The sequence below is a fragment of the Oryzias melastigma genome, unplaced genomic scaffold (genome assembly GCF_002922805.2).
Source record: "Oryzias melastigma strain HK-1 unplaced genomic scaffold, ASM292280v2 sc00804, whole genome shotgun sequence".
In the NCBI taxonomy this organism is placed as follows: domain Eukaryota; kingdom Metazoa; phylum Chordata; class Actinopteri; order Beloniformes; family Adrianichthyidae; genus Oryzias; species Oryzias melastigma.
Genome location: NW_023417391.1, coordinates 1,378 through 15,496, shown reverse-complemented (window position 1 = coordinate 15,496; position 14,119 = coordinate 1,378). Strand labels below are relative to the sequence as shown.

Genomic DNA, 14,119 nt, shown 5'->3' with positions numbered 1-14,119 from the left:
TTAAAGAAGCCTGCGCAGTGATACAGAACGGTTGGGCTGTGTGACAGGAACTTCTTCTTTAGGTGTGGTTTATCACTTTTTAATCCACACCCAGCAGCCAATCAGAATCCAGTACCATGGTATAAAGTAAGGTAATGAGGACATGGCAAGCAGAATGAAATAAGTAATAAATAATCAGAATATTAAAGGAAAAGAAAACGAAAGCACTAAAAATAATAATAAATAAATCTCAATACAGGAAATGATTCATCTAACAGAAAAAGTACAAACTGTTTAATTTCTTGTCTGTTTTAATCTCTTTAAGATACACTAAACCTTTTCTCTTCTCATGTTAGTGGTCATTGAGTGTCATTGAAGATGATTTAGAGCAAATGCTTGTTTGTAGATTTGTTGACAGGAAGTGGCGTTCTGGAATGTTTTGATGGTTTTGAACCAAAATGTTCATTATTGTTTTAGTTTAAAACAGTCACTGCTCACTCTTTGGTAAGTCAAAAGACAGAATGAAGACAAAATCAATCTCAAACACAGTGTTGATTCGAAAGAGCATTTATTAGATCCAAACAGGCTGCAGGAATTTGACAGACAACTTTCAGTTTGAACCTTTAGACACTAAGATGCAGTTCTGGAAACAGCCAGCAGGTGTCTCCCTTCTCCCTCCTGCTTCAATGCAGTTAGTGTTGCAGCAGCTGCATCAAAGTGATTCTCTGTCATTCCTCACTAACATCCACTCTGTTCATTCATGTCCTCTGGAGAAAACAGGCTTTATGCTCAGAAAGTTTCTACTAGTTTCAGACTTTCTAGAAAATGATCAGATTCTACTGGATTTAGATGAAACTCCTTTAAAAACTGAAGCTAAAAATGCCGTCAGCATGAAAAAGAACAGAGTTTTACCCAGAAAACAACAAAGAAAAAGGAAGTTCAATCAAATCTGTAGAAAACATCAAACTAAAACTGTGAGTCTTTCAAACTACATGAGTCAATATTTTATCATCAACAGAACAGAGATGATATAAAAATGATTCAACTGAGAGACTTTTGTTAGTTCTGGTGGGATTTCTGCTTCAGGACTCAGAGTAAACAGGAGTGTGGTTCCCACAGTTACCATGGTTACAATAGAACAAAATCCTGTAAAATAATGAACAAAATACAAAACCCAGCAGCCTTTAATCAGAGGAACTCAGTCCACTTTGTGGTTCTGAAAGGTCTGATGAACGATGAAAAAGAAGAACCAAAATGCTCCCAGATGGAGAATCCTGAGGCCAGAACTGCTGGAAGGTTTTCTTTCTTTGGTCAACAGCCATGCTGCTGCTTTCTGGACCAGCTGAAGGATGTTCAGAGAATGCTGGTCCACTCTGTGGTACAGAGACATGCAGGAGTCCAAGAAACACCAGAAAAGACTTCTGAGCTTCTGCAGGAAACCATCATGTCTGAATCTGATGAATCACCAACACAGATCATTCAGAGAAACAGTTTCAGGACACATGAGGAGAAAACTACAGCAAGAGTGTGTGGACAAAGTTAAGAGAAGCTCCCAGTAGAGAGAGAAGAGAAGCAGAAGACTTCCCAACACTCCAAGTTAGAATGAGAAGATGAAGTGCAGTTCTCCATCAGTCCACCGGAGGAGCTGCAGCACAATAACTGTCCACTTGATGCTGAGAGAGACAGTGGAGCTGATCTCAGATCAGTTCATGCTGCAGCTCTGACAATCATCTCCACTTCCTCTGATTCCTCCATCACTCTGCTCTCCACCTCCAGGAACAACATCTCTGCAGACCAGATGATGATGATGATGATGGTCCTCTCTGCTCAGTTGATAAAGGGAAGAGCGATTCCTTTCCACCTGCAAACAGAAAGCAGAAACACACAGATGAAGTTTTGTCTCTATCTGATGGTGGTGTGTCAGTCAGTGATGCAGCACAGCAGCAGAAAGAGCAGCAGGAGCTTCAGTTCTGTTCAGAGCAGCAGCTTCCTGTCATCTTCACCTGTTGGAGCTTCTGCTGCTCTGATTGGCTGACTGTTGTCCTGAAGCCTGTCATCATTCTCCTCAGAGCTTCACTGAGAAGCTGCAGCTTCACAGGAAACTCTGCATCTTTGCTCTCAGACTAACTTTAGGACCAAACATCTGGAAGCAGCTGGACTGACTCTAACCCTCTACTGACCTCAGAGTCTGCAGTTTGAAGTTTGGACTCTCCACCAGATCCTGGAGCTGCTGAACATCTGAAGACTGTAGGTTGTTATATTCCAGGTCCAGTTCTGTCAGGTGGGACGGGTTTAAATTCAGAGTTGTGACCAGAGCAGCACAGCTGATCTTTGACAAACTGCAGTTCCTCAACCTGAATCCAGAAGAAAGAGTTTCATTTAAAGACAAAGTTCATGTTTTTCTTCCTTCAGTTCTTCTAAAGAGTTCAGAACTGAAGAAGATCAGAAAGTTTGGAAAAAGTGCAAAGATGTGAATCAACAGCAGCAGATCAGAAGAGTCCAGCAGAAGCAGAGAAGAAGAACATTCAGGAACATTCAGGACAACATGCATCTGCTTCAGTAAAGAAGTCCAGATGTGTGAAAGTCAAACATCAGCCTGTGGCTGCATCTAAACCAACTGATGTTTCTGCACAATCAGCAGAAAAAGTCCACTTCCTCTTTCTGCTCAGCTCACCTCCAAACAGCAATGAATCATGGGAGAATTTCAGCTCCATCTTTAAGTGCTTTGCAGATTTAGCATTGATCCAAGTTGAAGTCTCTTTTTACAGACGTGTAATAAACCTCAAAGATGTTTTATTCTTCAATGTCACGTTAAATGTGCATTTCTCCATCATCCAAAATGAAGCTTCTCTCATTTTTGTTTGTGTTCTGTACTGTGATGCTGTAGAGCTTCTTTTTAGTTTTCTATTGTCTTTCAGCCAGCAGTGGACATCCAGTGTATCGCTGCATAACGATTGGTTCTGATGCTCTTTATTCACATCATTTCATCAAAGAATTCAGGGTAAAAAATGTAATTTTTGATTAGAAACATGATAAAGTAAAATTTTAGAAGAACAATTTTTAAGGCTCAGAAATATAAATTCAAGACTTTTCTAGGTTTTTTAAGGTATTATTTCCACATTCATGAATTCAATGTTTCTTAGACTTTTTAAGACCCTGTGAGAACCCTGCAGAAATCCCATCTCTAATGTTGACCAACCACGTGCAGCTCAAAGAGAAAAAAAATCAATAAAAAGAACTGGAGCCATTTCAACTGTGATTGCAGCAAGTTGGTGACACAGATGTCATTACAATCCTTAAGACGTGTTCCACACATTTCCAACACTCCATTCTGGACAAACAGCGTGACGGATGACAGAAACACCATTGACAGTATCTGAGAACTGGGCCGAGTCAGTATGATGTCTCCCATAGAAAATGACTGGCTTCTGGCTCCAACCAAAATGAAGTCAAATGAATCCCCATTTATTTTCATGGTCCAGATGTTTGGTCATTTTTGTTGTGAATTGTCCTTCAGTCACACCAGCTTCAGGTTTGTCATGATTCACAGTCGTCTTCATTTCAGTGAATTACCTTCAGTCTATTTCAGTGTCTGCTATTCACTTCTTCCTTATCAGATCATCTGATCTGTTTTGGACACTCCTTTCTTGATCCATTTTTTGTTCATGTTTCAGTTTATTTATTAAATGTTTGAAGGTTCTGCCTCCAAGCCCGGTCTCCTGCCCTTTGGGTCCTCCATCACCTATTCCAGACAGGTGGAGTCAGAATGAAGGGCGCTTCAAGACACTTGCAAAATGCAAGGAAGTTTCTATGTTCACCATCCCATCAGTTCCTAGTGAGTTCATCATCAGTGACGTCTCTGCAGTCTATGAGACCAGGAGAAGCTGTTTCCATGGAGACCATGAAGAACAACTTGGTTTTTGCATCACAACTTTGTCTCTTCACTAAAGATTAACAGATTTAACAGTTTTTTTCAAAATGTATCTCACTTTAGTTTTTCACAATAAAACTTCAGGGAAATACATTGTTTTGCATTATTATTTGAACAAATAAGAAATCTTACTGACACCGTGTCAAGGAGCAGCTTGTATTTTTTTGTTATAGCAAAGATAAGTAATTTAATATGCTGTATATTTATATAAAACTGTTTTATATGAAATATTTTAGTAAACTGTTGATTTACCTTTTTTAAAAAACCTTATGAAAGATGAATCTCTAAATGCTCAGGAACAATTTCATTCTTTTTTTATTTATTTGTTTTTTAAATAAAGTTAATTGTTGAAGTTTGAGTTATAAATTAGGATTCCAGTATTTTCACTTTTACAGCAAATGAATATCGTCATTATTGACCTTCTTGATCACAAATAATCATATCTAATATTCTAACAGTGGTGGGCCGTCAGGGCCTGCAAGGCCTTCTCTGCTGGCCTAAAAATATCTGAATCACAGACTGATATTAATTCTATTTTGTCCATGAATATGTATTCAATCATTCCAAATGGTCTGTCCGCTTTCTTTCATTGCTAGCCCCTGGTTGAGCTGCTTCCAGACGTGTATTTTCATATTTAAGCTTTTAACCAATCACATTTCAGCACTATTTGTTGCTAGGGTCAAAGAAATCTGCCTGGAGGCCTTCACAATCAGTTCTGTGGGCCCTGTAGCATAAAATAAATGTCGATCAAACTGTTGCTTCAACCAATCAGATTTGGAGTAGGCGACACCAAGGCGCTCTAGCAGGCGCACGGAAACGTCAGCATTTTCACACGCGTTGATTGGATAGTCAGAGAGTGTACTAGCCAGATCTAGCAAACTGCATCTGTAGCGACTCAGGGAGCTGCACAAGCAAATATATCAAATTTAATAGCTGTTTTGTCAACCCACAATGGCTGAAGGAGAAGAAATGGATCTGGTTGCAGACTTACTGTCAAAGCCATTTTCAAGACGGACTTTTCAAGAAAAGCTGGACATTGTTAAGCAAGGTCGGGCAACTCCGAAGTTATCAAGCTTGTCACAACCAGGAAAAGGATTTGTCCGCCACTTTCAGTCCACTAACTACGAGCGGTACTCTTGTCTCACAGGCTCAGAGGAACGCTGTAAATTGTATTGCTGGGAGTGCTTGTTATTTGCCTCTGATCGGCATGGTGTTTGGAGCCACACTGGATTTGTGAATTTGTCTTGCCTTAACAAGGCAGCAACGAAGCATCAAAGCACCGCCGGACACTTACAAGCAGCGGTTCTCTCCAAAACCTTTGGGGAAACCAGAGTGGATCTACAGCTGAGCGAGCAAGTGCGCAGGGAAACGGAGCTCCATAATGAAAAGGTGAAGAAAAACAGGGAAATCTTGAGAAAACTGATAGACTGTGTTGAAAATATTTACAAGATTATGTGTGTGTGTCTTGGAAAACTTTGTATGAAGGATATCTGTGTGCACCTGTCTGTGTCCAGCAAGCTGCTGGAATTTCTTTGTCTAAATTCTGTGCTCAAAAACAACTCCGTATATGGATTAGTTCCGTGACATCTCGTGCCATCTCCTGTAGAACAGACTTTCTCTGCCTAGCAACAGCATGGCAACAAGTTGACCCCATTGCTCCGTTATGCCCATGTATGGAATTCCTATGTGTTTTACTATAAAACTGTCTGTGTGTGTCTGAACTCAGAGAGAGTGACCCAAAGCAGAGACTACAATGTACAGAGCCTATGTTTTGACTCTCTCTCCCTTTTTTCAAAAAGAATAAACCAAAGAGGAATTTACAACTGGCCTGGTTCATTGGACTTTTAATATAGAAATCTTTCAGAGTCATTCTTGACAGACTGTGTCATTTTTGGGGGCAAGCAGGAACTTTCATTTCAGGGGCACGATGAAAGCGCTGGATCCACAAACAGGAAACTACGTGGAGCTTCTTTCTCTCATTGCTGAGAGCGACACGGATTTACATTACCACCTGTCCACTAATAAAGTGTTTAGTGGGACGTCGGGCAAAACACAAAACGACCTGATCAGACCTGATCAGTACTACATGCTAACCTGCATCGACCAGCTCTTCCCAGTCTTTTCCTCGCCAATGCGAGATCGCTCGCCAACAAACTGGATGAGTTTCGGTTACGGATCGTCTCGCGGAGAATGGACAGCTGTGTGTCCATTGTAACGGAAACGTGGCTGGACGAAAACGCACCAAACGCCGCGGTGGAGCTAGCGGATCGCTCTTTGTTCCAAGCGGACAGAACTGCAGCCTCCGGGAAAAGCAGAGGAGGAGGACTAGCGCTTTACATCCACAATTCGTGGTGCACAGCCGCACACATCATCGGAACACACTGCACTTCGGACCTGGAATATCTGGCCGTGAAATGCCGGCCTTTCAAGACGGTGAGAGAGTTCTGCTCCATCCTGATCATAGCTGTATATATCCCACCGCAGGCTAATTCCAAGCTAGCGCTAGAGGAGCTATATTGTCTGATCAGCAGGCACATGAACTCTAACGCGGATGCAGCTGTGATTGTGGCAGGAGACTTCAACCACGTGGAGCTCAAAGCAGTGCTTCCTAAGTTCCAGAAGTTTGTAGATTTTCCCACAAGAGACAACAACACACTGGATCAAGTCTACTGCAACATCTCAGGAGCATACAAAGCTGCAGCAGCTCCCCATCTGGGGATGTCGGATCACATCTCGGTGGAGCTGATACCAACATACAAACCGCTGATCTGCAGAACCAAACCGAACATCAAAACAGTGCAGGTATGGACAGAAGAGGCTACCTCAGCTCTGCAGGACTGTTTCGATCACACTGACTGGGAGGTGTTTAAAGACGGCTCAGACCTGGAGACCTATATAGCAACTGTTCTGAACTGTGTGCAGTTTTGCACTGATGCTGTCCTGCCCAAAAAGTCCATCAAAGTGTATCCAAGCCAAAAACCATGGTTTGATGGCACGGTATGGTCTCTGCTCAAGGCTCGGGATGTGGCCTATAGATCAGGTGACAGGCTGGCCTACAGAAAGGCCCGAACAGAACTGAAAAAGGGCATCAACCAGGCCAAACGCAGGTACAGAGAGCGAATAGAGGAAGCTGTGTGCACAACACCTGGCGGGGGTTTTTCTGGACATCTTCAACCTGTCTTTACAGCTCGCTTCAGTACCTGTGTGCCTCAAGTCTTCCATCATTGTGCCCGTACCAAAAAAATCTTCTGTCTCCTGCCTCAATGATTACCGCCCTGTGGCTTTGACACCAGTGATCTTGAAGTGCTTCGAGAGGATCATCCTGAGCCACATCAAGGACATCATCCCTGAGTCCCTGGACAGACATCAGTTCGCCTACAGGGAGAACCGATCAACAGAGGACGCAGCTTCATTAGCCCTACATGTGGCCATGTCTCATCTGGAGCACACCAACACCTACGTCAGGATGCTGTTTGTGGACTTCAGTTCAGCATTTAACACTGTGATCCCGGACAAGCTGATACTGAAACTCCACAACCTAGGACTGCCTGCCTCTCTGTGCTTCTGGATCAGGGACTTTCTTATCAACAGGCCTCAAGTGGTGAAGATTGGAGACTCCACATCATCCACTCTGATCCTGAGCACAAGAACACCTCAGGGATGTGTCCTCAGCCCGGCCCTCTTCACTCTAATCACCCACAACTGTTCTGCTATCCACCCTACAAACATGGTTGTCAAGTTTGCAGATGACACCACCATTGTGGGTCTCATATCAAACAATGATGAGACCCACTACAGAGAGGAGATCCAGCACCTAACAGGGTGGTGCACCGACAACAACCTCGTCCTAAACACCTCCAAGACCAAGGAGGTCATAGTGGACTTCTGGAGGTCTAAAAAGGTAGAACACATCCCTCTTCTCATTCACGGGGAAGAGGTGGAGCGAGTGGACCACATCGAGTTCCTGGGGATCCACATTACATCTGACCTTACCTGTTCAGTGCATGCATTCTACCTTGTGAAGAAAGCTCAACAGAGACTCTTCTTCCTTAGGAAACTAAAAAGGACTGGACTTTCCTCTCAGCTGCTGAAAAACTTTTACAGAGCCACCATAGAGAGCATCCTCTGCCTGAGCGCCACAGTGTGGTACGGGAGTTGCACTGCAAAAGACAAGAAGGACTTGGCCCGGGTGGTGAAAACCGCACAGGGGATTGTGGGTCAACCGCTCCCACAATTCGACTCAGTGCATGACAGCCGGGTCCAACGGAGGGCTGGTCGTATAGCTGCAGACCCTACCCACCCTGGACACCAAATAGTTGTATCTCTTCCCAGAGGGAAGAGATACAGGAACATCAGGACCCACACCAACAGATCGAAACACAGCTTCTTCCCCATCCACCCACCCACCCTAAGTCTAAGGAAATAGACTTAACAATAACTCTCAGGTCTCTGTGCACTGATTTATTTATTTTTTTTTTATGTTCTTGCTGCACCTTAACTGTTGTGCAATGTCCACTTCTCTTTCACCGTGTCTTTTAACTGTAATGCACCTTGTATATAGTATATTTATCTTATTCTTTCTAAAATTTTAGCAAAGAAGCTGCTGGCAGAAATTTCATTTTGCTCTGTATAAATGATAATAAAGATTCTTGATTCTTGAAGTTAATAAAGCTCTGTTTGTGTCTGTTATGGTGGATGAGACAACAGACGCGAGTAACCCAGCGCAGCTCGCACTAGTTCTGCATTCTGTAACGGACACCGGTGCTGTCAGATTTGAAGATGTTACCAGTGGGAAGCAAGCTGATGACACTGCATGTCTCATTATCTGGTTTTTGGTGGAAAACGAATGTCTGGGTAAAGTTGTGGCACAGTGTTTTGACGGCGCAGCGGTCATGTCTTCTGGATTAAATGGGGTGCAGGCTAAATTTAAGGAGAGAGCACCTTTGGCTTTATTCATACACTGCTATGCACATCGGCTCAATTTAGTATTGACTCAGAGGGCCTCAAAGCTTAAAGAATGCAAGATCTTTTATGCCCACCTCAATGGCCTTGTTGCATTTTTTTCAAGATCGCCTCGACGCACGCAACAACCACCTCTGCCAACATGTGTTCGTAAAATTATTTCAATTATTTTTTTTCTCCTCCTTGAACCGCCACCTTAACGTGGTGGAGGGGTTTGAGTGCTTGAGTGATCTCAGGAGCTAAGCTGTCGGGGGCTTTTGCCCCTGGTAGGGTCTCCCATGGCAGACAGGTCCTGAGTGACGAGCCAGACAAAGAGCGGTTCAAAACCCCCTTTATGAGTGACAACACCAGAGATACGGTTACGTCGCCCGGATTGGCGTCACCGGGGTCCCACCCTGGAGCCAGGCCTGGGGTTGGGGCTCGGAGGCGAGCGCCTGGTGGCTGGGGCTCCTCCCATGGGCCCCGGTCGGGTCCAACCCAAAGAAGCGAGGTGGGATCACTCCCCAGTGGGCCCACCACCTGCAGGGGAGCTCTGAAGGGGCCGGTGCATTGTGGTTGGGGTGGCAGTCGAAGGCGAGTGCCTCGGCGGCCCAAACCCCGGTCATGGAATCTGGCTTTTGGGACATGGAATGTCACCTCTCTGGGAGGGAAGGAGCCTGAGCTGGTGCGAGAGGTTGAGAGATACCGACTAGATATAGTTGGGCTCACCTCGACGCACAACCTGGGCTCTGAAACTCAGTCCCTCGAGAGAGGCTGGACTCTCTACCACTCTGGAGTTGCCCATGGTGAGAGGCGACGGGCTGGGGTGGGCTTACTCGTGAGCCCCCAGCTCAGCCACCAGGTGTTGGAGTTCGTACCGGTGGACGAGAGGGTCGTGTCCCTTCGCCTTCGGGTGGGGGACAGGTCTCTGACTGTAGTTTCGGCTTACTGGCCGAACAGCAGTTCGGAGTACCCGGCCTTCTTGGTGTCTCTTGAAGGGGTACTGGAAAGTGCCCCAACAGGGGACTCCGTCGTCCTCCTGGGGGACTTCAATGGCCACGTGGGCAATGACAGTGGCACCTGGAGGGGAGTGATTGGTAGGAATGGCCTCCCTGACCTGAACCCGAGCAGTGTTTTGTTGTTGGACTTCTGTGCACGTCATAGTTTGTCCATAACAAACACCATGTTCGAACACAAAGGTGTCCATCAGTACACCTGGCACCAGGACACCCTAGGTAGGAGATCGATGATCAACTTTGTAGTCGTTTCAGGTGATCTCCGGCCGTGTGTTCTGGACACTCGGGTAAAGAGAGGGGCAGAGCTGTCCACTGATCACTATCTGGTGGTGAGTTAGATTCGCTGGCGGGGGAGGAGGCCGGAAAAACTCGGCAGACCTAAACGTACTGTGAGGGTCTACTGGGAACGTCTGGCTGAGCCCTCCGTCAGGGAGGTCTTTAACTCCCACATCCGGGAAAGCTTCAAGCAGGTACCGAGGGAGGTTGGTGACATGGAGTCCGAGTGGACCATGTTCTCCACCTCTATTGTCTCTGCTGCTTTCCGGAGCTGCGGTCGCAAGGTCTCTGGTGCCTGTCGTGGTGGCAACCCCCGAACCCGGTGGTGGACACCGGAAGTAAGGGTTGCCGTCAAGCTGAAGAAGGAGTCCTATCAGGCCTGGCTGGCTTGTGGGACTCCAGAGGCAGCTGACAGGTACCGGCAGTTTAAGCGAGCTGCGGCCCGGGCTGTGTTGGAGGCAAAAACTCGGTCCTGGGAGGAGTTTGGTGAGGCCATGGAGAAGGACTATCGGTTGGCCTCAAAGAGATTCTGGCAAACCATCCGGCGCCTCAGGAGGGGAAAGCAGTTTTCTGCAGGCACCGTTTTCGGTGCAGGTGGGGATCTGCTGACCTCAACTGGGGACATTGTCGGGCGGTGGAAGGAATACTTTGAGGATCTCCTCAACCCTGCTGACACGCCTTCCGTTGAGGAAGCAGAGGCTGAGGACACTGGGGTGGAACTGTCCATCACCCAAGCTGAGGTCACCGAGGTAGTCAAAGAGCTCCTCGGTGGCAAGGCTCCAGGGGTGGATGAGGTTCGCCCCGAGTACCTCAAGTCTCTGGATGCTGTGGGAGTGTCTTGGCTGACACGTCTCTGCAGCATTGCGTGGCAAACAGGAACCGTACCACTGGACTGGCAGACTGGGGTGGTGGTTCCCCTTTTCAAGAAGGGGGACCGGAGGGTGTGTTCCAACTACCGGGGAATCACACTCCTCAGCCTTCCTGGGAAAGTCTATGCCAGGGTACTGGAGAGGAGAGTCCGTCCGATAGTCGAACCTCAGATTCAAGAACAACAGTGCGGTTTCCGTCCTGGTCGTGGAACAGTGGACCAGCTCTACACCCTCTCCAGGGTGCTGGAGGGTTCGTGGGAGTTCGCTCATCCAGTCCATATGTGTTTTGTGGATTTGGAGAAGGCGTTCGACCGCGTTCCCCGTGGTGTCCTGTGGAGGGTGCTCTGGGAGTATGGGGTCCGGGGAGCCTTACTCAGGGCTGTCCGGTCTCTGTACGACCGGAGCAGGAGCTTGGTTCGCATGGCCGGCAGTAAGTCAGACCTGTTCCCGGTGCATGTTGGACTCCGGCAGGGCTGCCCTTTATCACCGGTTCTGTTCATAGTCTTTATGGACAGAATTTCTAGGCGCAGCCAGGGGCCGGAGGGGGTCTGGTTTGGGGACCACAGGATTTCCTCTCTGCTCTTTGCAGATGATGTTGTTCTGTTGGCTCCATCGAACCGGGACCTCCAGCATGCATTGGAGCGGTTTGCAGCCGAGTGTGAAGCGGCCGGGATGAGGGTCAGCACCGCTAAGTCTGAGGCCATGGTTCTCGACCGGAGAAAGGTAGTTTGTCCTCTCTCGGTGGGTGGAGTGCTCCTGCCTCAGGTGGAGGAGTTTAAATATCTTGGGGTCTTGTTCACGAGTGAGGGAAGATCGGAGCGTGAGATCGACAGGCGGATTGGAGCTGCGTCCGCTATTATGCGGTCGCTGTACCGGTCCGTTGTGGTGAAAAGAGAGCTGAGCCAGAAAGCAAAGCTCTCAATTTACCGGTCGATCTTCGTTCCAGTACTCACCTATGGTCATGAGCTTTGGGTCGTGACCGAAAGAACGAGATCCCGACTACAAGCGGCTGAAATGAGTTTTCTTCGCAGGGTGGCTGGGCGCTCCCTTAGAGATAGGGTGAGGAGCTCGGTCACCCGGAGGGAGCTCGGAGTAGAGCCGCTTCTCCTCCGCATCAAGAGTAGGCAGTTGAGGTGGCTCGGGCATCTGATCCGGATGCCTCCTGGACGCCTCCCTGGTGAGGTGTTCCGGGCATGTCCCACTGGGCGGAGGCCCCGGGGAAGACCCAGGACACGCTGGAGAGACTATGTTTCTCGGCTTGCCTGGGAACGCCTCGGGGTCCCCCCAGAAGAGCTGGAGGAAGTGGCCGGGGAGAGGGAAGTCTGGGCATCTTCGCTTAGACTGCTGCCCCCGCGACCCGGTCCCGGATGAAGCAGAGGAAGATGGATGGATGGATGGATGGATTTTTTTTTGTAAAAACTTTTAAAATTATTTTAAAATTGAAGATTAAACTTTGTTGGTGATTTTATGAAGGAGCTGTGCCATTCCGTATGATATGCAACTTAAAATTTATAAGCTACAACCAAAACAGTGAAAAAAAGAAAAACGAACGTTAAACAAACAAAAAAGTTCAAAGCACATAACCTCAGAGTGAAATCTATTTCTACAGAGTAAATCCTCACCTAAAAATGTCGACAGCATGTTCCTCTGGTTGTTTTAAACTGCTGCATCGGTACATTCCATTGAGGAAAACAACAGTAGGACAGTGATTGGTACATTGTTGAATTGTAAAGTAGGTGTTAAAAGGTCTTCACGGACTCATTGATGAAGTCTGCTCCCATTGGCTACCCGTCATCTGTCACTCAAACCCCCCAGACGGTCGACATCAAACCCACAAACGCTTATTGAGACATCTGATTGGTCAATTCATAACTCTAATAACTTGTGATGATGGAAAAAAATCTTTAAAAAAAATAGGATTAGAAAAAAGAAGTTAAGCAGAAAACAGCAGAGGAAGAATGATTATTCTGACATATAAAATGACTGAGAAATAACTGTCTGTTTCTCAATGTAAGTCAATGGGACTTTGGCCTTTTTGCAACCCAGTGGTACTTCCTATATAGAACACGGAAGTAGGGGGGCTTGCTTTGTCTAGTTATTATATACAGTCAGTGGTCCAACTGCCTTGCCCAGTCTGTGTGAGGCGTCAGCCTGATAGTCCGCCTCAGTTACCACCCGTCGTTCTTTTAACACCCCGTCGCCACAAGATCATCATTGGGTTTTCATTCAGGCTAAAGTCATTTCTTTAGCTTATTACATTGCTCAGACAAGTTTGTGTTGACGGAGTAGTGTAGAAATTAGAGCTGTCAGGCGATTAATTTTTTTAATCGCGATTAATTGCATTTTGACCTGAGTTAACTCGCGATTAATCGCAAATTAATATGTGGCCTTTTTTTAAGGAAGAAAATGTGGAATTTAACAGTTTAATAGTTTAAAAAATTAACTATTTAACAGTTCTACATTAATTATGAAAACAAGAATGGTAACATTTATAGTTTTCATCAGAAATACTTTATTTTGTAACATTGTATTGAGATAAACTTTCTTAACAATAAAAGGCTGTAACATAAAATGCCTAACAAAAGCCCAAGTGCAAGTGAAGGGCATTTTAAATTCTAAACTTCAATCAACGTTCAGTAAAATAAAATAAAAACATCAAAAATAAAATTTCCATAACACTTTCATGTTCATTTTTTGTCAGGACCAAATCTTTCCTCCTCTGCTGAACTGCAGTAATAAATGAAATAGAGATTTATCATTTCCAATAAACTTTTGTTTTTTAAAACATTAAAGTCTGAGAAAAGCAGGATAAACTGTGGATAGTTTGGTTCAAGGTTCAAGGTTCAAGGTCTTTTATTTGCCATGTATACAACAACGTACATTGGAGCATATTGGAATTAGTGTGCTGAGCTCTCAGAGTCACTGTTGGATGAATATGCAATATTTACATCAATAGGATGATAAACAAAAATACAAAGGGTATAAAAATAGAATAATAAAAGTACAAAAAGAGCCATTTGAAGAGTCTGAAATATTGCACATTGACGAGTTCGAGAAGGCACATTTCACATCAATCTCTTAGTGAGGTAGTTTTTTTTTTTTTTTTT

General features: G+C 45.6%; 1 long non-coding RNA gene across 1 annotated transcript; it reads right to left on the bottom strand.

Annotated features, from left to right (window-relative positions):
* Nucleotides 1–530: 530 nt before the first annotated feature.
* On the bottom strand, nucleotides 531–2,413 carry LOC118598469. The gene is made up of 2 exons (XR_004947541.1): nucleotides 2,160–2,413; nucleotides 531–1,840 (listed from the first exon to the last, which is right to left on the bottom strand). It is a non-coding gene; the product is annotated as an uncharacterized LOC118598469 (long non-coding RNA).
* Between the last annotated feature and the right edge of the window lie 11,706 nt (nucleotides 2,414–14,119).